This window comes from Meleagris gallopavo, chromosome 4 (genome assembly GCF_000146605.3).
Source record: "Meleagris gallopavo isolate NT-WF06-2002-E0010 breed Aviagen turkey brand Nicholas breeding stock chromosome 4, Turkey_5.1, whole genome shotgun sequence".
NCBI classification, from domain to species: domain Eukaryota; kingdom Metazoa; phylum Chordata; class Aves; order Galliformes; family Phasianidae; genus Meleagris; species Meleagris gallopavo.
In genome coordinates, this window is record NC_015014.2 from 40,093,498 (window position 1) to 40,118,014 (window position 24,517).

General features: G+C 41.7%; 1 long non-coding RNA gene across 2 annotated transcripts in view; it reads right to left on the bottom strand.

The window, feature by feature from the left end:
• LOC104910731 overlaps positions 1 to 23,386 on the bottom strand; it is a 57,926-nt gene extending 34,540 nt beyond the window's left edge. Inside the window, exons 1-3 of one of the 2 annotated variants that reach the window (XR_004159633.1) lie at positions 22,969 to 23,386; positions 587 to 668; positions 105 to 283 (exon numbers count right to left, since the gene is read on the bottom strand). This is a non-coding gene — a long non-coding RNA (uncharacterized LOC104910731). The remainder of the gene's footprint in view (positions 1 to 104; positions 284 to 586; positions 669 to 22,968) is intronic. The other variant, XR_004159634.1, reaches the window with a different exon arrangement.
• Positions 23,387 to 24,517: the final 1,131 nt, after the last annotated feature.

Consider the following 24,517-nt stretch of genomic DNA (forward strand, 5'->3'; position numbering starts at 1 on the left):
AAAAAGTAAAAGTGTTCATATTCTTATAAACCTAGCTTGTCAGAGTATGCTCTAGCAATGATTTCCAAAGAGGCCAAACATAAATTGAAGAAAAGAATACAAACCATGAAACGTGTTGGTGCCTGGTGTTTACTTCTGATGCTTGTTGTTTGCTTCTATAGCAAAGGAGATGAAGGGACAGTTCTGGGGTCAGTCCTCTTGGTCCTCCAGGCAGGCAGGATCTGGGTCCACTCCATACTACCACATGAGAGGCAACGGCTTCTTTGCCTCAGTAAGAGGGCAGCTGGGAATCATTGAGATTTGGGGTCAGGGGTAAGAAACTAAAAAACTTTATAAAGTTACATCAAGTAAAACTTTAGAGGTTTCCTGGCAGACAACCTGGGAGCCATCAAAACCCCAAAGTAATTCCCCATCAGGGAAAGCAAACAAAGTGTGCTCTGTCTTTTGTACGTAGAAAAATGTGGATATATGATGTGTAGTACACGATATTCCACAACTTTCCACCCAGGGTGATTGAGGATTACCCGTAACAAAGCACTTCATTCTCTGCTTTTGCTGCTTCATAGAAGTTTAGATCTGAGCATACCAAGTACAGCAGTGCCAGTGTTACAGGCAGCTTCCTGTTCCAAGCCCAGCAGCTGGAAACACAACCAGGGAATTCCTCGTTCCTATAAGTTTAAGCACAGAAGAAGCTATTGTTACTTGGTAATAACAATCAAGTTTTTAGAAATTTAAAGGCCAAATTCTACCCTCAAGAAGCACACTAAAGCCTCAATACCATGGATGAGATGTAAAAAGCAAAAAAGCTCCAGTACTCCTTCAACAGGAAGGGCAGGAGACACAGGAACCTTGTATTTTTCCCATCAGCAAAGCACTTGTTTGTAGGGAATTTTCAGAAGTGAGCCCCAGCTCCCAGAGACACTGACAAATGGCAGGCGAGCCCTCCCAGCCAGCACAAACACTTCTCTTTTTTAATCTCCCCATAATTTCCTAAGGCAACATCATTTTCAGGCAGCAAGTGCAGGGAGCATCTGATGGACACAATGTCTCACTGTTGTACAATAGAAATATAATAACAGTAGTATTTAAAAAAGCTAAAGCTGTCACTGAGATGACTTTAATCTTGAGCCCTGATGTGCAAAAAGCAATAGAATTTCCAACTGTTGCAGCTGGGACTGCTACTTGTGCCTCTGTCGCAGAAGAACAGCTATGCCACAGAATGCAGGTAGGTCACAAAACATCCAAAAAAAAAAAAAAACAACCAAAAAAAAACAACAAGCAAGATACACAGTGTCATTTTAGGAAAGAAATACTTGCAACGCCAAAGACTTGTCTTCATCACTGATCCTCAGCTGGGGGAGGATTTGACATCAATTCAGTGCCTCCTCTGATAGCTGGCCTTTTAAAGGAGAACAAAAAACCTTTCAATAACTTACATTCTATATCTCAGCTATACTGTTGCTGTTTTACAAAATCTTTTTTGCCAAGGCTCATCACTAAGACATTCTGACAGAAAGGAAGTTCTGATAACCAAATGTGCATTACTAACAGGAAACACCAATGAGTCTCATTTTAGCAGCGCATGAAAAGCAACTAAATCACAGGAACCTAAAAGCCCAGCTGACATGAACTTCCTGTTGCAGGTGCTCTGCAACATTATCTTCATTGTAGGCTAAAAGATTCACTAACTGACCAATCATCAATGTAAGACCACTCTACCCTTCCACCTGTCAGTGTATATTCCATAATCTCAACCAGTAATCTGTTCAACTGAAGTATTTTAAGCATGACAACATGCAAGAGAAATAAAACAATACAAGCAGGTTCTCAGTGACCACTGACCTCACAGGAACATGGACGGCTCTGTTGGGATGCACCTTGCTGCAGGAGAGGTTGCACCAAACCATCGCTATTCCTTTGCCACTGCCTGGGAGGTAACCTATGGCTCAGACACAGCGTGCCGTCCACAAGGGTGCAGTGTGCCCTTGCTGGATGCTCACCCTAAGAGCAATGCAGCAACAACAGTGAGAAACAGCAGAACAACAAAGAAACTGATGTCCTGCTTTTGTTTGATCAAAGAACTTATAATGCTTGCAGGAATTTATGAATATCCTGCATCATATTTCAGCCTTGGTTGGAGATCTCTATCATGAGAAGAGCAGGAGCAAATTATGAGAGCTGCCCTGACAGCCCTGGAGGGGCTGTTAATGCAGGAGCATGGAGCCACGCAGGCCAACTGCTGTTCCCTTCATTTGCCTAGCCAACATTCAGCCTGACCAACTTCAGCCTTCCCGCAGCGCTACTCAGAGGTCAGTCACTCCAGAAGCAGCCTCACAATGAGCAGCCTCACAAAAACCCAGTGAGGTTTTAGGATGTATTCTGCTTCACTTCAATGTTGATTCATTAGGATCAAAACACAGAGCTACATGAAGAGAGAAGGAAGAGTTTAGTGGAGACAGAAAATAGTCCTCTGAAGTGACGGCCACCTGGTCTTCCTAGTACCAGAGAGCAGACAACAGCCTATTCCAACATGACCACCAGTGCTCAACAACTGTTAGAAAAGCTTGGATGAGCTGCTTCTTACAGAAGCGCAGCCCAGGAGTGGAGCGCTCAGATCTCAGCTCTCCGCAGCGCCCCGCACACAGACAGCAGAGGTTCCATGTGGGCAACAAACCACGGGAAGAGAGCATCCGGCTCAGACACCTCTGCTCGGTACGGTCAGCTGTGACAAGCAGAATTCCAAAGTGAAAAATACGTGTGTTTAGCTGCACTTGTTTGCAGACAAGTGGAATAAGATGTGCTTGTACGGGATATCTAAGCCACATCATTGTCTGAACAAATAAAATCATGCGAGGAGAACCTCTTCCAGCAAGAATTAAGCTTACCACTGCCACCTATGCAGAGCATGCATCTACCTGCTGAAAGGATGGGAAGGAAGAATCACAAGAGCATAATCCATCTCTTCTGGGAAGTGATTGAAGATCTTCTATTTTTCAGCACGAGATGGAAGTAAGAGCAGAGCAAAAGAAAGGAAAAGAAGGCAGCATTCCATTCTGATCATTTCACTGCCACATCATTCCTTATTTTCTCCCACGCACCTAAAGTGGAAGTTTACAAGACATGAACACACTTTGAGAGGAGTCTTGGAGGAAAAATGCACCAAAAAACACTCAGCAGGACTATCTATCCTCAGGTACTTTCTGTTGGTATGTCCCGCTGCGTGAGGGTGAGCAACAAGCTCCCTTCCTGTCACACAGTATGTGTTACCTCAATTTTTGATATATATATATTTATTTATTTATTAGCAGAAGTTGCATTAACAACATCCTGCATTCCAACTGTTGATCCGAATTCAGTCCCATTTCTTTTGCCCATTTTACATACGGATGTCACGTTTGCATCTCATCATATGCCTTGCAAGAGTACGTGCTATACACAAAACTGCACGCTAGAGGTATGAAGTAAAAACATATATACCATTTACAGAATTAAGGTGAGAGTAGGATTCTAACAACAGGAGCTCTTGAGAGCTCAAATTGGTCTCCCAGTATAGCCTCAGAGAAAGCTGCACTTCCACTTCTGCCATCCCCACCCCACCATGCAACAGCTTCATCAAAACAGCAAGTAACACTTCCTGCAGCCAGTGCTGCACAACTCAACTGCTTGGCCTTGCCAAGAGAGCTGGGGCAGCAGCATGGTGTAAAGCAAGGTAAATGCATAGTTGGTGTATGCAAAACAGACTTCCTTCCCCACTGAAGCAAGATGGCTTAACCCCTGCATGGGACCCGGGGCCTACATGCCCCTTGTGCTGAAAAGTTCTCTTCACGTTTCCTTTCCAGAGCAGTGACTGCGTGGCCATCAGTCTCCCTTCAGGATCACAGTTAATTGGACGAAGGCTGAAACAGCGACAGATTTCTGATGTTTCAGTGGTAGGGAAAACATAGCTTCCCATCTGCAGCACTAAAGCTTTCAGGCGGGAGATATGCTAAGTTACCCAGGCCCAGTGGTCATTGTCACCCTGACATCACTCATTTTGTAGAATGACTGGTCTATCATTCACCTTTGAAGCTAAGATGTCTAACTCACACCAAGTAACGCAGATTAACAGTTCTAATTGCACAAATTCATAATTTAAAGTGCTTATGGCACTACTGAGGAAAAGCAGCAACGTGACTTGCACAGCCCATCTGGCCCCCATCCAGCTGGAGCTGAGCAAAGCCCCACCAAGTTACACGCAGCTATAGCAGGCTCATTTCAGCAGCCCCCTTACACTTCAGCAAAATAGCAGTACAAATGTAACTGCATTTCTGAAAAGTCACGCGGACTGAATTATATCCAGGAGAGCATGTGCCTATTGCTTTGGTACCAGTGCAGATTGAGAGGAAGCTGCCATGCCCCTGGGAGAGCACAGCTCACTGCCTTGGTGCAGCCCAGGGGCTACAAATGAGCTGGCCACCAGGAGTGCATGTTGGGTATTTGGCTTCTTGTGTTTTGTGTTGCTATTTTCCCCACTATACACATAGCTGGCAGTAGGCATTTGACATATCATATTGTTTCCCAATTAGCATAAATTAAAATCAAACCTAATGAGAGTAGATTGTGCTACTTCAAGCTATCTTCTCAGCTATGGGAAAGAACGCAAACCCTCAGCCCCAGAGATCTGCACCATGGATGCCTCTCTCCTGCTCTGCCCTGATCCAGTGCTGCACATCTGTGTAAAGCACAGCTCAGCCACTCCCTCCTCCCATCTAAGCTCAGTACATGCCTGGAGGAAGAGAAGCCAATATCACCCCCACATGCTTCTCCTGCCCGGCTGCCCTCCCAGCAGATATGAAGGATGCATCCATCTCCATGGCGAGGCAGCTAACACTGAGGCTGAGGGTTTTAGTTTTAATCTCTTCCCTTAACCTTTCTGCGTGCCCAGCTGCAACACAAAACCATCTCAGGGGTGGAAAGCTCCTTTTTAACAGGAACAGGCCCCAGATACTGACTGGCAAACTGAACAAAGCGACTGCGTGCCTGTTGTGCCTCGCTGATCGAACTGTTTGCTGAACGCTTCTGGCTTCAGGGTACTGGGGCACCTGAGCCATTCATTCAGCTGCTCTCACACTGCTGAACACTCCTTACTCAGAGGGTGGTGAGGCACTAGAACAGGCTGCTCAGAGAGGTTGTGGATGTTACACATCCCAGGCAGTGCTCAAGGCCAGGCGGGATGGGGCCCCTTGGCAGCCTGCTCTAGTGGGTGGCAAATGTGCCCGCTGCAGGGAGGTTGGAACTGGATGATATCTGAGGTCCCTTCCAGCTCAAACCATTCTGCAATTCTATGAGTGCCCAGCGGAGAGCTCAGCGAGATGTGCTGTGCCATGGGAGCTGCAGCACATTTGCTTAGGAAATCCAAACATGCTTTGGAAAGCATCAGGGCACTACCCCTGAGATTACAGAAACAAAGACATGCACAAGACAAAACCAACCTGAATTCCACTGGCTGGGGGAGAGAAAACTCCTCACTGCTCTTTGTGCTTGTGTACATCATTGTAGGGAATGCATTACAATGGTGGGCGAGCCAGCTTCAAGCCTTCTCCTTCCACCCACAGCTTCTTCTGCATTTACCTCTGTTCCATCACTCATTCACGCTCCCTCAGCCACTCACCCACATACACTCCTTGCTGACAGCACAGCTGCACATATGCATTCAGAACTACAGGAGCTGCCTTTGTAATTCTGGTATTGAGAGAACAAGCAGCAGCGAGAGCATGCTCTGAGGGGCTGTGCGGGACAGACCGCTGCAGGTGTACACCGCACACTCATGCAGCGTGCACTCATTCCAGCTAACTGATGCAAAACCTGACTGAAACTGAAACAGCCCCTTGGGGGCTCTTTGCAAGAGCAAGTTCTGACTAATTTTAGATCTGAGGCAGCATCAGTAACCATCAAATATGGGAAGTGGGGTTTTCAAAGAAGCTGAAGGCAGCTGAAATCAGTGAGAATGAGTTGTTTCTTTTACGTCTTCTTGAAGAGCTCAGCCCTTGCAGCCATGGGAAAGGCAAATCCCCACTGCAATCTGCAGTGAGAAGTGATCCTGCCCCCCCAGCAGACGCAGGTAGCCTGGAAACACCAGGGCAGATCACACCCTTCTTCCCAGGGGCAAACGTGGCCTGCACACCCAGGTGCACGCTGACCTGATGTTCAGGACAGGCTTCAGGACAACAGTTCTGCCTCACAAAGTGAAGAACATTGACCCAGTAGCAAGCTGTACTAACAGCCCTGCAAGCACTATTCCAGGCTCCCAGAAATCCACATTATGAACCTGGGTGTCACCAGCATGACATGATATATGCAATAGCAAAAGGAAGACGCAATGTGGCACAGATACAACAGCAGGAGCAGCACAGTTCCTGTACTTTGTCTTCATTATTTGACAGTTCACCATCTCTCCAGGATGAAGCCCACAGTCTCTTATCAGCAATGTGCTCGGCTGATTGCAGCAGCACAGACCACAGTAGATTCTTCAGTAGCCAGAGTGTAACAACCCCCACTGTAGCTGCAGATTGGAAGTGCCATGTTAATCGATTTGGGTCTCAGGATAGGCGTGGGCTGCTTATGAATCACCGCACCTCAGCACAGCAGAGAGACTGGATCACAACTCAGCCATATAACAAGCAGCACACACCATACAGCAACATGATAAACAAAGACATTAAAAAAAAAAAAGGCATTATCAGAAGAAGGCTTTCAACCCCAAATACATGAAACAAAATTCTAAATTACACAGGCCATTAAATAAATACACCGATCTCAAACATGGTGATTACCTGCTAGGGATACACTTCAAAATTTACACTCATTTTAAATGAAACAAGGAGGAAAGTGGGGGATGGTCTCACTGTTACCATGCAGCCGAGGTTCAGGCAGCAGGGCCTGCCAGCACAGTGCAGCAGTTGCCACACACAGCTTGATCCCACGTTGTTATTATGAGCCACTGTGCTTCTCCAGGGGCATCACAGTGAGCGCTATTGCCATCCCCCCACGTGTTCCTGGAAGATCTGATCCCTGCAGCTTGAACACCAGCAAGGTATGAAGGCATTAAGCTCTGAGATTCATCCCAAATCTAAGCACTGTCCTCAGAGCCCAACCCAGTTGTCCACTGCCTCACTCGAGCACCTTGGCTTCATCATAAGGCACCAAAACCTGCACGACACTGTAGGAAGGATCAGAATACCCATTTGTAAGGAAATAAGGGTGCGACACATACAAAGCCAGTTCTGAGTAGCACAACACAAAACCTGTGCTCACTGAGTAAAACAGCCTCCCCAGGCCTTCTCAGGCAATTAGCAGTTTTCATCTAACTAGAAAAAGCATAAAGCTGCTGAAACAAGAAGCAAGGCTAACACAACAGCAGTACAGGACAGGCTGGTGTGCCATCAGGACAGAGTGCACAAGAGGGTTTGAGCAAGTTCCTATTTTGGCTCTTTTGTCTGAAACTGTTCACTTGTTGCTGAAATGTGTGGCACTTTCTCAGTGTTCCAGCTGGCTGCATCACAGGGATGGCTGCATTCCCACTATCCACAACCACTGCAAGTCTCCTGGAGTCAAACTCTACGCTGTGAAAGGCATTCAACAAACATAAGATATTTATTAGCAGCAGCAGGGGAAGTAAATAATGGGATGGAGGAACACCCTTCCTATGCTTTCAGATATTTAAATAAATGAGGCTTAAAAGCCATTTGTTTCAGAATCGCTGTTGCTAATGATTAACACGTTATAACTACTCAGCCTTGTGTTAATCTCTCTGGGCAGACAAGGAAACATCGCATTAACCTACACTGTTTGTTCACAATTTTCAAGCTGAATCTACGTTACCCTGGGGCCCAGAAGCCCAACGCAGATGGAAGTGCTTTTTCAGATGCCCATGGCTGAAGACTGGCAGGTTTTGAGTTAGCACCTTGTGCTAAATGGCACGGCTTCTCATTGTGCTCACTGCAGAATGGGAATTACCAGAGCAATATCACTAGCTAGAAAACTGTTTTAAAATTAACAGTATTGCTAGGAACATCCTTTGCTTTCTCTCACCCCAAGTTCAGCAGCTATGTTGTAGTAAAACCAGTAGAGATATCTCATCATCATTAGTGCTGTTGAGGGCTATTTGAGTGATAATATCAGGGGAATTCAGATGTATGTGCAATTCAGGTGGTTCCTTTGTTGACTTGAGGTGGGATTTTATTTTGGTTGTTGTTTGCTGTTTTCATTTATTTTAGATTTATTGATATGTAAGGGAGCTCAGTGCTCCAGCAGTCAGCAGTGGGAGGGGAAGAGGGAAAAAAAAAAAAAAAAGGAGGACTTCCCGTCCTTCCAGTCTTAACATTTCTAAACAAGAACCCAGAAAATACTCGGATTATAAAGAAACAGAGAAGGCTCAGCTCAGCAGACCCAATGGTGCTTGTTCATCCCTGCACTGGATTGAAAGTATGATTATTATTAACGTTTTATCTGATATATTCTTTGTTAGTCTTAGTATTCATCCAGAATCCAGCTTCTGTTCTAATATATATGCCTAAATTCTTTTTAAATTTTGACAAATTGCTTTTCCATTAATAGTATTCTTGCAAATAGCCAACTCCCTACTTGGCATCACAGCATACCTTCATCTTCTTTTCAGATTTGTTTCGCAATGGAGAGCTCCTTTAGTTACAACTCTTTTTCAAAGTGCTTGCAACACAGAACACAGATCAGTGCTACAGAGATTCCAACCTACATTAGGTGGGTAGGCTTAACTGAGACTGCTCGGGGTAACCTGCAAACACCGACTCCAGAGTTCCCACATTCAGCTCAGATAACTTTAGAGCAGCATTGAGGTGTGATGTAGTGATAAGGCAAGTCTCTTAGCAAGGCTAGAGAAAAAAAAAAAGCATTACAAGCTTCAGGAGAAGTGAAGTCATAAGAAGATCAGATGCCAGGCTGAATTCACATTGTCAAATCACGCACATACTTTCCTTTCCTGTTCAAGTAAAATATACACTCCGCAGGAACCTGGATGAGAAACTTGGAAGAAGCATCCAGCCAGTGCTGTGATTTGTTCATTGAGAAATTCTGCTGAATCTGCAGTTGTTGCTAAAGCAACAGAAAGCTTATACTGAAGCAAAAAAACTGATGAAGGATTAAAGTTGGCAACACACTGCTATTTCTGAAAATCAGATAACGTGCATCACCTCCACACACCCAATCTTGAAATCCATTGTCTTCCATGTCTTGGACTATAGGATAACTGTGCAAGAACACTGAGGTTGAGATTAGAAAGTCCAGTAAGAAAAGAAAATGCTGGAATGTGTGTAAAGATATAGAAAGAATAATCTTGACATAGCTATTAGTTGTACTCCCAAAATATGAAAGAGTGAATCCAAAAGGCAAGATTAAGAAGCAACAGAAAGAAAATACCTGTAAGTTAGCCACTGAACCTCTTGCTAAAAATATAGTTGAGACCAACAGTATACCAACATAAAGAATACTTGACATGCATGGCATAGCTGATCAGATTCACACCTTCATAAACATACCTCAGGACATGAGCTAGCCACCGGATGTTTTTTACCTACTAGGAGATGGTGGGAGGAGGAGGATATCTATCTTATTACCACTGCTGTACTGTGCTCTGGAACCAGATATATTAGCAAAAACATACATAAGGAACTCCAAATTTTGTTCGAATTCATCCACAGGATTATTTGTGATATGCTTAATATTGTGGCTCAATTTCTTAAAGATTAAGAAAACACAACGTTTGTAGATTAAAAAAAAAAAAAAAAAGCATTACAAGCCATGGTAATGAACACATGTACTCTCTGTCCTTTTGGAATCCCCTGGAAAGTGAGAAGGAACATATAGCTTTGTTACCAGGAATCAGTGCTGGAAGTATATTTTGAAAGTGGAAGTTGAGGCCATAGATCTCCTCCTCCCTCACAGTACAGCTCTACCACAAGCAGCAAGCTGTCCCTGCAGAACAGCAGGAAGCAGCAACGTTGGGGTGGCATTACGCCATGGAGTGCTGCACAGAACCTGCCTCTGTGCTTCCAAAGTGATGCAGGCGCTACCAAACCCCTCAGCAACATCAAACCAGCAGGAAGCTAGAGAAAAGGCTCAGCAGAACTGTACAAGCAGATCTCATTCAAAGCAAATCCTGATATTTGGGGAAGCTTTACTGATTGGAACACATCATGTCAGGATTTCTTTGCCATCTAATATTTTGCATAGTGCCCCCAGAAGCAAACAAGTGACAAATCATTGCATGAGGCAAATTCGTTAAGAGTTACAAGGAGTACACTAATTGTTAAGGCTTCAGTTTCTTCAGAATTTACTTCAAGTATCTGGAAAGTGATGCACTGTTACTCATCCCTCCCTACCCGTTCTGCAGTAGTATGCAACCTCAGGAATCTGTACTCATACTTCATCTCTCTAAGAGCTAAATGAGTCTGGAAAAGAAATATTTACTATGGGTTAAAATGTAATTGTGGCTGATATGTTCTTTTTGCTTTGATAAGCTTCATCCAGATCCCTCTTCCTCCACGAAAACAAAAGGAAACATTTTATTGTTTTCATTCCAAGAATGATAAACAACTCCAAATTAACTCTCATTTCCTTCCTTTTCAACTCATCAGATTTTTATTAAGCTTTTGTTTGTTTGTTTTGTTGTCATTGTTTTGGGTTGTTGTTGTTTTGTGTTTTGGTTTTGGCATCCTTGACAAAAGGCGTTGTTTTTTCCTAATATACATGTAAAAATGTATTCACCTGCTTTTATAGTGAAGTTCTATTTGCATTATTTTTACATCACAAAAATATTTAACTTTCCCATCCCCCATTTTATGTTCCTTTTATTCCTTCCATAGAGCTATTGCAACCAGATTAGTCCTAGCGTATCTGCAAGCCTTGCCTTTTGAATTACCCTGATGTTACATGCCTTATTTATAATCTTTTGACGAAAAATATCCTCCTAGAAGACACATTGCAAAGGTGTTTTCCATATAAAGAAGGCTAAAAGCACCAGCTAGTACATACATGACAGCATCTAAGTGGAGCCTTATTCCTAAACCACTCCATCTTGCACTTTGGGCAGCGATTCACAATTGTGCAGTATTGCAGTATTTGTCTTTAATTTTGCTGTAGTATATGATGTATATGTTGTTTACAGACTGAGAGAACTGGGCTTGTTCAGCCTGGAAAAGAGAAGACTGCAAGGAGATCTTATTGCAGCCTTGCAGCATTTAAAAGGAGATTATAAACAAGAGGGGAATCAACTTTTTCTAACGGGAGACAGTTACAGGACAGTGGGGAATGGTTTTAAGCTCAAGGAGGAAAGGTTTACACTGGCTATCAGAGGTAAGTTCTTTACAGGGAGAGTGGTGAGGTGCTGGAATAGGCTGTCCAGACAGGTTGTGGATGGTCTGGAGGTGTTCAAGGCCAGGTTGGATGGGACCCTGAGCAGCATGGCCTGGTACCAGATCTGGAGGTTGGTGGCCCTGCCAGTGACATGGGAGTTGGAACTTGATGATCCTTGGGGGCCCCTCCAACCCAAGCCGTTGTATGATTCTATGAGCAGTGGCATTGTTTAGTAGTTTTATATACAAACACGACAAATCAGAGGAATCTGCCTAATTTCAGTGGGTTTCATGGATTTCAGTACTAAGTTTGTAAAGTGTGAAAGACTTTACTTTGACAACAAGAAAATTCAGAAGAGTTTCTAGGATCACCGGGGAGCTGTTCTGACCACCTAAGGCTATATGTTAGAAATGAAGCTTATAGCAGCTGACTGCTGTACTTCCAAGCACATTCACCTTTTCTAGCTGCTGCACAAGTTGGTGAGGAAGCAGGTCTCACAAAGTGCATACACTACTACATCCTCCCTGTTTCTCCCAGCCCTCCTTTCCAAGACTAAATTTCTTTTTCCCATTTACTCACCTTTTGAATTCAAAATGTGCATTTTTATATGCATGTTTTTCAAAACTTTTTGTGGAGAGGTGGGAGAAAATCCACCCCACCATTTACCACTGCTAGCATGAAATCTTGCTTGGGTAAGAGGCTGCCACTCAAAAAACAGAGGAACATTCTATTACTCTACCTCAGGGTTGCTTTGAAAATAGGATGCAACTAGTTTAGCCACTTTCACTGGAAGTAGTTGTGCTGTTGCTATTGTAAGTTATTGCCTACAGAGAACAGTGATTTAGCTTACCCTACAAAGAGAGAATAGCAATAGTGATAGGGATAGAAGATGAGAAATATTTACTATAATTTAGAGACACAAGAAGATGGGGAAAAAAGTCTTAGATACACAGTTTACAATGATAGTACAGGGGTCAGTTCATTCAGTGCCATTTCTACTCCTGTCCTTCCTACCCTTTGAGGCCTTTTTTTTTTTTTTCCTAGATGAGAAAGAATACATTTGATTTTCTACTTTCCTTTTCTCTTCCCTTCCTCTGCCCACACGCTGAAAACCAGCTCAGTGAGTTGCCAAGGATTATGAAAAGGCAGTTAAGCTAGCTGCAAGAAAAGCTACAGCCTGTATTTTGCAAAACTTGGATGCATTTCTGCAGGAAGAATGTACCTGCTACAGATTCACATGCCCTGAGAAGCCATCCTATGCATTCATTTCACCAATTTAATAAAGAAATCATATTTTTCAATACATTCCACTGTGAAAAGTCACAGAACAAACATTTCTTAAGATATCCTATCTTTACCCTCAGAAGACGAAAAATACATTGACAAGTGACTTAAGTCTCAACAGCATTCTGTAAGTGATATATTTGATATAAAAATAGTTATTTATGCTACAATAGTGTCTGCATTATGATCAGACTACAGTGAGCACAGTAGTGCTTTCAGACCATGATTATCTGTGCCTAAAGCAGTTTGCAAGGGGGAAAGGAAGTGCACGCTGTGTTCACATGAGCTACCATCACAAAAAAAGATGAGCAATGTGTGACAGAGAGCACATTGTGTATTTGCACAGTAACACAATAACAGACTATCGCGGCAAAAGTAGATGTGAGCTCCCACACTACATCCTATGTTTCACTGGTTAGAAGCATAACTTCATTTTCAATATGTATTTAATTCTGCAGTGAGTTTGCCCCTTCTCCCATACAGCATTATTTCTCACAGTAAGAAGCAAGATAGTTAGGATAATTGTCAATTGCTGCATAGGAAACATAACTGAGAGCAAATTTTATTCAGTACAGTAATCTGTCTGGAAACACAGGACATTGCCTATAGCACATGAATGCATTGCTTGTTTGACAGTACAGTGTGATACGAAAGCAATGCGTTTGAACAAGAAGAAAGGATATCAAGACTGAAACATATAGGTGAGGCAACTCTCTGAAATGAGCTTTAGTATTTCTAAGGCATCTGCAAACAGCAACACAGAAATAGGCAGAGCACTGCTCAGTAGTATGCAGCCCAGGGTACAGCCATCTCCCATTTAAAACCACGGTCCTTTAGCCAAAGCCATGGTACTGCTGTGTACCAGCTCTTAGTCAGTAGTAACTGAGAAATAAGTGATCTTTCATTTGCCAAGCAGTAAAGCCCACATAGAATGATCACCGAGCAATAGTCAGTATGTTACGAATCTGAATTTGTTTCACAGTCATTCCCTCAGAGGCAAGAGATTTGCTGGATGCGTTTAAGATATCTGGACTAGCCTGGGTATGGAAGAGGCCACATTATGGAACAAGCATAGGTCTCAAAGAAAGGGCTTTCTCCCTACTGCTAGGCACCTCCACGCAAAAAAGGAGTTGAAATGAACGATTTTTAAATCATTGAAATATCTCTGCTCCTAGTGGCTCCCATGTGTCTAAAGAACAATGCTGTTCTGCAGCAAACAAATCTTCCATCTTCCCTACTGGTCTTTCAAGCCTGTCCACACTAGCTGTGATAGAAATCACCAAAAAGGCAAGAAGTTGTTGGTCAGAATAACAGCAGGCATAATGAGAAGAGGATACCATGAGAAAAGTAGAAAATTCACAGTTTGGTAGTTCCAAGACAAGTTCTCTTGGCTGATATCTTCACCTCTTTGGGACCAAATTGCACCAAGACCCTGAAAAGCAGCACTGCCACCCTAGGTTGCAGCAAAGACTGGATTATTCACATAGCTCTGCTCAAAAACAAAGGTATCCAACTCTGATAAGGTCAGTAAGAAATAAACCTTGCTTTGCAATTTGCTCCAAGCAACACAAGCCACAGCGTTTTGTATCCCTTCAAACTGTAAGGACCTACAGTAGAAGACAATGCTTTGAAAAGCTCTCTGATCTCGCAGGGATAAGAATGAAAGCCCAGATGGTGTAAGAAAATAACTCATTCCCCAGAAGCATAGCTCTTGGGATGCCTCCAGCAGGTCTGCTTGTTGTTGCCAACATTTTTCTGGGAAATAAAATGGACCTGCCTGGGGTAATGCTCAAACTAGCCTTCCTCACACAGGAAAAGCAGAGTACAAGATGGAGAAATAAAGGTACAGGATGCACCAGCTGGCTTTTAAAAAGAACTTCACTGAAAACAGATTCCCTCATGTCAAACATTCTAATCAAGAAAGGTGCTATGCTTGATCAATGATTACGTTCAGAACACACAGGAAACAGAGAGGGGAATTTCATACTCTATGTAATTATGATTGTAAAAGGTCTTACCACTACAGGGTCTAAGCCATGCCAGGCAGGGATGGGAATGTGGCTACTGAATCTTTTGCTATTAGGATCAACAGGTCTAAATACCTCTGAACAGAGGTCGCAGCTTCCCTAAAAGCCAAGTCAGTTCATTCACAAGCAGATTGCTGCCTTTTGTACAGATATAAAGGCTGGAAAACTATTGCCCACCAGCAACCTTCCTTACCTGTTTCATAACCTGCTTATTCTCATCCACACGTGGACTTCTCAGTCTAAATAACTGTTAATGAAATACAGCCATAACTGATACCAAACTTTAAGTCTTCAACATCTTCACTTGTATTTTTATAGGGAATGGTTCATTTCATTAAGATCTCTGTGACAGGAATTGCCACTGTTGCCAGAGGAATTATTGCTTTTTGGAGCCAAATTAACTTTTAATCTAATGAAACTGAACACAATGACACTGCTCTTTGGTGAGACAAATTACTCAAAAGATCTGTCTGTAAGAAGTGCTAACTAATTCTCTGAAACTACAAAAAACAGTTTAAGTTGTGGCAGATACCACTATCAACTTGATTGTAATTGAAGCCAGCACTGACTAGAAAATTCAGATCAACGTGTGGGGTTGCACAGGCAGTATGCTCAGCCCCTTCTACAGTTGCAGCTCAGTACAATTAATACATGCACACTCACACACTTGGGCTCAGGAAGGACTAGAAAATAGATTAAACTTATGCATTTGTCCTGGCAGAAAGCATTAATCTCTTGAGATTCACGTTTGTACTACTTTAGCACTAACTGCTTTTCAAACAAATTCTCACTTTTCAGCATGGTAAGCAGGTAGGCAACAGAGGTAAGTTAACCTCAAAGCCAGCAAGCTTTGCCTGAAGTCGTAAGTAGTGGTAGGTTCACTTAAGCCTCAGGCTGAAAAGGATGGACATGAATAAGAATTTCGACACATACACAGTTAAGACAAATATCAAGTCTTAAAGCTCATGAGTCAGCAACTCTAAACACTCTGCTGTATATTCAGCATGATCTCTCAAGAATAGCTTTTGGCTAAAGTAGGCCTTAGCATAGCATGCACTTGCAGTCAGTAGGAAGCTTCCACTCACCTCCACATGAGCAAAATGAATTTTCAGTAAGCCTTCTTGTTTATCATACAGATACATTCTGTTTATTTATTTAGAAGTCTGCTCTCTCTCCTCCTGCCTACTTAGGTACTCAGCAATTGCTGCACTCCACTGTGTTGGAACATTTGAAGCATGAACCAGAAGATAATATTGCACTCACTGTTTTGTTAGGTGTTTTATGATAGATTATACTCATTAAACCTATGATTACTGTTTGCGTTTATTGTGTTCCGAGGAAGGATTACAAAACAATTACCAATCCCACAGACCTGCTAGAAGGCTTAATTGCAGATTTGCTGTATTCACATCACAAATTAAAACAGCAGCAAGTTACGTTCTTTTGGCAAAATTAAGGTTTGCCCACACACATATATATTTTTTTCTACTAGTTGCTCTGTCTTACCATATTTTATTATGCACTCCAAGTACGCAAAAGCCTCAATATCTATACACTATGCTTCAGGGATCAGAAAAGAAGAAATATTTTTGTACAAGAATATTGAATTATTCACTGTAGTAATAGTCATTGGTAGTGGTACCTTCACTTACTTGGGCTAGACTTAAGATCAAAGTCCATCCTGGTAATTCTGCTAAATTTACTAAGGGTTGAACAGAGTGAATTGATTACATGGCATCCAATTAAATAAGTCAAGGTGTTTGTAAAAAAAAAAAACAACAAAAAACAAAAACCCCAAAAACAACAAAAAAAACCCACACACACAAAACCAAACAAACACACACACAAAACCAAACAAACACACACACAAAACCAAACAAACACACACACAAAACAAAAAAAAACACTGTAGGTTATGGCAGGTTGGGAGTCTGCAGGAAGGAATGAGAGCAGAAATTAAAAACAAAGCAACACACCATTTCTGCAGTAGCTAACAAATTGCTTTTTACATCTCAGTAAAACTCAGTCATTATCAGTTCTCTTCCTTCTGAAGGCTGGTGCTATTTATTCAGTTCTTCAAAGGGATTGTACTTCATTTGAGCCTAAAGCTCTGATCTCCCACCTAACTGGAGTAAAACTGTTTCAGATTTTCAACAGTTATCTAAGTTTTTTTTTTTTTCTTTGTTGTTGTTGTTTTGTTTTGTCCCTAGTATAGAGATCTTTCTGAAATACTCATGTCATGTGAAAAATAGAGACATGATCAGGCTAGCCAGGCAGGAATTCATGCAACTCATCTGAAAGGAGCTGTTCAGCAAAGCCCTTGCAGCACTGCCATTTTTTTCACACCAACCAGTCCAGGTCAAGAGGGGTGCTCCAAAGGAATCACACTGAGTCATTTCAAGAGAGCACATCTGCAACCCAAAACACATTTCTCCATTAGAACCTCTGTGTATAAAGTAGGTACGTGGCAGAGGAAATTATGACAGGTTAATGTTGTACACACATTTTCAAAGTAGCTCATGCTGCAAGGCCATGGGAGACCAGACTTCTTGTTTGGAGGTTCTGTTCTGACAGATGCTGTCAGTGGAGATGCAAGGACTACAAGTCAAGTTTGATGAGAGAGCTTGAATAATCAAGTGTTCACACATCAAAGATGACAATACATTAGCAGGTGCTGAGTGACATCTAACAGAAAGGAATTAAAAATAATGTTTATATCCAAACAGGGCACAGACAGCTGCTTGATTTTGGAGAAGACTTACTAGAAGTATTGAGTGCATCCATAACACAGACGTCCACAGCAAAGACGACTCTCTGCACCTTAGAATTCCCTCTAAGTTTTTCCATCATGGTCAGTTAGTTTCTTTCAGTGTCTCAAAGGTCTGCCCTGGACCATGGGATCTTTTTCAGCCACTTAAGAAAGCAGCTAGCCACTACTGATTTATTCATTTCCTCACTACTTAAAGCCATTCTAGTGTGCAATTTTACAAGCCATAAATAAGCACGGGTTTTGCAGCAAAAACCTAATTACAGCAGCACAGCTATGCTGTGACAGGAAGTGATGCAATTAACAACTACTAAGTATCTGACAAGTGATTGGTTTGGTTTTGCCTTCGAGTAACCTGAAATACCTTCCAGGTCCTGCAGTTAGCATCCATTTCTTGCTGTTAGTTCTGTCCCTATAGAGGGGAAGATTGTTTCCAAACTTTAGGAACAGTCAGTGTGCATGCATGCCAAACACCTGCAGTTAATCAAATGAAAAACTATTTTTCTGTCATCTCTACCCATTGTATTAATCACTGGCAAATTCACTGCTCAAATCTTGCAAGGTGGTACAAATTGATTAAAAAAAAAAATTTCAGTTATTTCCAAGGGTATTTTCAACAGAAAAAGGAGGGTCTTAACAGAAACTCCTTACACCTGTGAAGATAAGGAATTTCTCTTTTAGTATGTAATTGCCTTTTGAAGTAAAAGAGACAGTCACAATGGATGGAATTTACCAAGGGAAGAACGTGAGCAGCTCTTATATTACAGCCCCATGGAGACAGCAGTCTGATAAGAATAAAGAAAATTTGTTTAATCTACAAAATTCCTCAGCCTCAGTTTACAAACCACATGCTTGTGACTAAGAATTGGGGTGGTGCAGTTGACAGAACAGTGTTAGTCATCATCTTTTTCCGATACAGACAATATTTATAGGATGGACACAGCAAAACTTCGTAACAGCTTTGAGCCTGAGGCGGATTGAAGACAACTAAGGAGCCCTCTTCCCCTCAGTCTACATATTATGCACAGCTGCATAATAGCATTACTTTCTGCAAAGTATCTCATACAGAAATCCAAAATAAGCAGACACTGCAGACACTAACACAAATTTTCAGTGTCAATTCTCCCATAAAATTTGCCAGGAGCATTAAGGGCAATGAAAACACTGGGGAAATTGCAAAAAGCAGCAGCTGATCTGTAATACAGACAAAGCATTACTCTTTGTTAGTAAGAAAGATGAGAAAATTGCAAAGAAGAAAGTTGTTCAAGGCTAAGAAATAGTTTATCCAGCTGCTTTATCAACCAGGCAAAATGAAAAAGACTAAGACTTCAAGTTGATAACAGCTCCTTGTCTTTGACCTCTCCTGAAAACCACAACTAAGTGGCCAAAAGTGGAAGAAAAAAAAAAAAAATCCCCAGCATGCACTCTATCACCTATATTACTGGATAGGAAGTACTAGCAAACAAACAATTTTAACCTTATGTTTACCAAATGAATACCAAGAGCTACGTTAATTAGTTTGCCAATTGTAAGCAAACTTCTTTTCCTTATTGTTACTGGGTTAAAGGGAACACCTAACACTGGACCTGTCATTCAAAGATGCACCTTGGTTTTTGAGAAGAGCATGTGGATGCTCCTATTTAGGAAGGGCTTTAAGACAGATGTCAGATTGAAAAATTCTCTAAGATATTCCTATCATTTCTCTCAACTAAGATTAGTGCTCTATAGACTCCATCCATCAAGCAACCATGCCACAGATAAGAACTTCATGAGCTCCAGCTGTCACCAAGAAGTTACAGCACAGAGCACTGTTACCTGACATAAGAATTAATTCCCATGGTGGAGGCATTTTATAAATCTTAATCTCAAGTAAAAAAATACAACATTTGAATTTAAGAATAAGCTGTTACCTCCACTAAATCTTTTTATACAAACACTGAGGTCAAGCAGTTCCCATAAAGTTAGCAAGCCAACAAATAGCAACAAAAATTTACCAAGGGGAGAAGTCAGTAGCTCAAGGGCACCAAAACGTGAAGTTACAGTACATCTGTCTTCTGCAAGAGATTGCCTGTTTTGATTTTCTCTGCTCCCATTTATTTTGGAAAGGTACAGTACAGCTGAGGTAGCTTTTTTAATAGGGAGAAGAAAGGCAGTTGCAGTATTTTTATTTTATTGGCTTAGGGACAAAATAGATGTAATATGGCTAAGCTTGATCATATCAATTCATTCTATAGTAAAGCATTGTAGCATCAAATTGCATGAAAAGAAGTGTTGTCACCTCTTACACACACACACACACACACACAAAAAACTAGCCTAAGTATCTATCAGTATACCACATGCAAAACAACAGCCAAATCATTCTCTGCTTTGAGTCCCCAGTGTCTACTATGCCAAGCCATGACTCCAACTAGCTATTCCTAAAAATCACTTGGTGCAGACTTTAAGAGCCTGAGCTCTCAGCTGGGAGCACTACAGTCTAACACTGTCTGCTCTATTTCAGTCCAGACTACAATTTCAGCACAAATGTCCCAGTGCAAAGATATTTGCTGGAATCTGAGCTTTCTGCTTTATCCCATAGCTCCTTCCCTGCCCTCAACTCCTCCTCCCTACCCATCACTGTGTAATTCAGCAAACATTTCTCCCACACCTGCATTTCCACTAGTGTTTAGTATGTTAGCTCAGTACTCAGAAACTGCTCTGATCTGCAGCCCACACATGCAAACCAGACCAGGTTCTGTTGCCAAAGCCCTGGCTTACTCTGTTATCCCCGTCAGACTGCAAAGGTCAACAGCCACGCACAAAGACTAGGCCTTTAGCTTTCTTTTACTTAGAAGAAGCATGACAAAAGTCTGGTCTACTCTATGAACAGGAATGTTCAAAGAAGCCAGTAGAAACTGCTAAGGAAGATACACCATATATATTCTTACAGTTACTACAGGAATTTCCTTAATCCCATCCTTCAGAGAAAGCCTGTGTATTCTGGTGAACATGGATTTTTAACGTGACTGGGTTCAGCTATATGGCCCTACTAGAAGCAATGTTATCAGGACCACTTCACCTGACCATGATACGGACATGGATCTAGATGGACTGGACATCCTTCCAATTTTGCTCAGCCAGTTAGGATTCTTGTATTTGCCTATTCAGATGGAGACAGCTTCTATATTCTTTTTATCTTACTTGAAAAAATTGAGAGCTTAAAAATTCAGTCTAAGCTAAGCATTTAACTTACACAACTAGATTGTTGCCATCTTGTCAAGTCGTATCTTAGCATTTGGAACTAGGAAAGACAATGCTAGTTAGTTTGCCAGACAAATTAGTCTTAATAGCAGCAGTCACCCATGCTAAATCCTACCCTTTCAGGAAGACAGAGGATTGAGCTGGGAGTTCTCACTGAATATCAAGTACTGACTTGCAGAGCTGTGTCATATTTGTAGAAAGGAATATCCTGTCTGGGTGTAGTTCAGAAGAGCTGTAGGAAGGCAGATTTATAAACTTTGATAGACATATCTTGATACACACTAGTTGAAATACAGAAAGACAGGACCATGACAGTACTCAGAATCCTTTATAGGAACTTTTCTGACTACCACCCACACGTCTCCCTACTGGATTCAGTATATTGCATATTTCTTTCGCCATTCCCAAGTTTATTCACAAAGTGATTAATATTTTATTTTCTTTTTATTTCATCCTGACAAACACCCCTGCAACCTACCTGACAAGAAATAATACAGATGTAAAGCAATGTTATACTTTCAAGGCTTGAAAAAAATATTCTCTCTTTGTGGATTTTTGAAGAATAAGCAGCAAATAGCACAAGTCATGAATTGCCTTCCCAGACACTGGCCACAGCATTGTCAGGCATGGGGTCACAAGTTGATCTAAGGCAAGTAGACACTGATGTGCTTTCATTTCCATGGTGAGAACAGAGTGACAATTTATTCTCACCCAAGATGGCTATTCATTTTTGAAGTGGTTTAAAAACATTCACAGTTTGCAATTAGCACTGCTCTGAACTGACAGACAAGATGGACCATTACTGCCATTTGGAAGAGGCAAGGGAAATGAAAGGAAAACCACAACACAAAACCACAGCAACAACTAAAGAAAAAAAGTTGACTTTTCAGATCCAACTCGAAAACCTCATTCTGCCTTTGTCTAAAAGCCCACAGATCTGCAAATTACATCATAAACCACCACACAGATGCACCAGTATCATTTCAGGAGTAGCACATCCATATGAACTCATATCTCATTTAACTAGACACCGACTGTATTATTATCTGTCAGCCTTGTTCTGGACACATGCTGTTGCAGACCCCAGGGACATCAGCATTGTATTCTGCAATGTCTCTGTTCAGGAATTACTATAAGCAGCATATCACAGAGTCTTACTCCTCCTCCACCACTTGTTTTCTAGAGGAGAAAGCAGACAACATTTAAATTTTAGCAATTCCAAATGCTGTGTCTGATCTTCTGCATAGCTTTCACCATACCACGTACGTATTCAAGAATTTTGCTTATAGTACTTCTGACAGGAGATTTTTGCCTTACAGGTCAAAAGCACAAAACAGAGAACTCTCAACATTCCTTGCTACCCCCACCTTAAACAAAGTATCTTCCTTACTATTCATTTTCTTTTTCAATTAATTTTGAGTGATTTGTTTTCCCCATCCCACCTCCCTTCACAGAGAGCAGGAATAGAAGCAGGTTCCACACTTCCCTTCCAACAAGATCCATACACATCCATTAAAATTAAGCAAAAATGATAGCATTTAAAAGGGACCCAACCGTTTAAGGTGCCTGGCATCCTTGAATATCCACAGCCTCTAGTGCCTTAGCTCACACTGAAAATCTCAACAGCCTAAAGGGTATCATCCCCATTACAAGAGCTTAATTATAAACAAACAAAAAAGCAACAAATAATAAAAAAAAAAAACAACCAACCAAAAGAATGACAATAAAACAGATTAACACCACACATTTCCTTTTTTCTGCCCTTTGCTCTCTACCTCCTGTAGTCTCCAAGAAACTCTTAAAAACTTATTCTCAGATACCCAGCATATTGTTGTATTGATGTAGCTGAACATGTGACCTAGACAAATACTAGTGAGCCAGATCTACTTCTCCTTTCATCATTTTCTATGGCTCCCACAAGTTATACCCTACAGCCATTATATACCTACCAGCTCTTCCTGCAATAAGTCAGAACAAAATTCTGTTACAGAAAAAAAAAGATTTTGTTACAGAATTCCTTTAGAAACACCATACTGCAGCTACTACCACAGTGTACTTATTACTCCTGGAGAAATCTGCCACTACAGTCCTTTTGCTCTTGGGATTTCCATAGTTCTCCGACTGATAGACTCAGGACTTCAGAAACAATAGCACCACTCAATGCAATAGCAAGTGCAGGTTCAGAAAAGTAGGAAAACACAACAGTTTCATACTACTCACATTGCTCCTCAGCTTCCCTAGCTCATCACTCACCCTTCCCAGCAACAACACCTCTCTTACCTCTTCCTCAGCTCAGCTATAGGCAAGAAAACCAAAGCAGTTCAATCTTACGCCCGACGTTTCCTAGTATGATGCACGATCCAGTCACTGCCTTTTTAGATCCAGGCATCTCATTTCTTCAAAAGCTTTTAGTCAGCAAAGTCTCTCCTTTAGCCCCCCGAAAGTACGAGGGGCAGTAAGATGCTGATAAGAAACAGCTGATCTGTTATAAACACCCTTAGGGTGATTCTTTAATCTGTATCTTCATCAGTTACACACACTGAAAAAATTCTTAAAGCAGGCTTTTGCCTTGCCCTGCAAAAGACTCACTCAGCCCTCTTAGCTGCCTGAATCCAGCTGGCAGAAGCTGTGAAGGTAATGTGGAGAGCTAATAGCTTCATGCACACCACCTGGGCTGGGGCAACTGCTCACAGGTGTATGCTCACAGTCCACACCAATGTGAGCTTCTTTCATCGAGGTATAACTTACGTTTTCTACAGTATGTATGTTAATTATCTCACCCCACAGATGAATTCCAACTTGGTAACTCTATCAAGTCCATCTTTCCCACACTATAGGAAATTTAATGTTACTTTCTTTTAGCTCTTTATAGCATGCACTCCAAATCCATGTGGGCTTACAAAAAATCAGAGCGTAGGCATGACAGGCTGTAGTCACTTTCTATTTGCCCTTTTCCAGTTTAGATGGTGCTTTTTTCTTCTTCCAAGACATAAACCACTCAAAACATTACCCTGCTTCCTCGGTATACCTGCCCCCAAATCCTCCAGTTGGCACCTCTATACATACATTGCCAGCTCAGGTCCTGGCTTCACTTCATTATTTTCTCACCAGTTGCTCCAGCTCTCAACAGGAATTGCAATTCCTCTTAAATTCCGTTCACAACAGGAGCTGTATGTGCTGTGCCATTCCCTTCTCACATAGAAATGCTCTCTTCTTCCCTTCTTTGTACCCATTGCTGGGGATTCTACCTTGAACTCCAACCTGATCTGTTACACCTGAGTGCTACATTATATCAAGAATCTTGTTTACTTAACAATTAGCGAGACTACAGTGACTAGTTGAGCAGACCTCTCTTTTCTCTGCTCTAAGTGAACAGAGCCCAGAGGTGCTATTTGCACCCAGCCTTGGATGACTTTCTTAAAGAAATTAATTGCTGTTATTTAAAGTAAGAAGTATAATATTTCTTAGTCTCCAAAAGGAAGTTCCTATTCACAGTACATGGGGAAACCTCTACTTGAGTCATCTTTCACTTCATAAGTCACAGATCATAATGTGCCCATGATGTTAATTGCAGCCATTAGCCCAGAATTAAATTTACGTAAATAAAAGCAATTATAATCATTATTGTTACTGTGGTGCAATTTTATTGCTAATTGTGCCCTCCCTAATCATGACCACCCCGACTTTAACATCTGGTATTGGCTAGTCTTTAAATATTTTTTTCTCCCACCTCAGAGAGAAAAAGAATTAGAAAGTCCATTTAGTGTAGTCTGAAGCATCACTCCTCACACCCAGCATATGATCACCTATCAGGAACTCAAAAAAACTA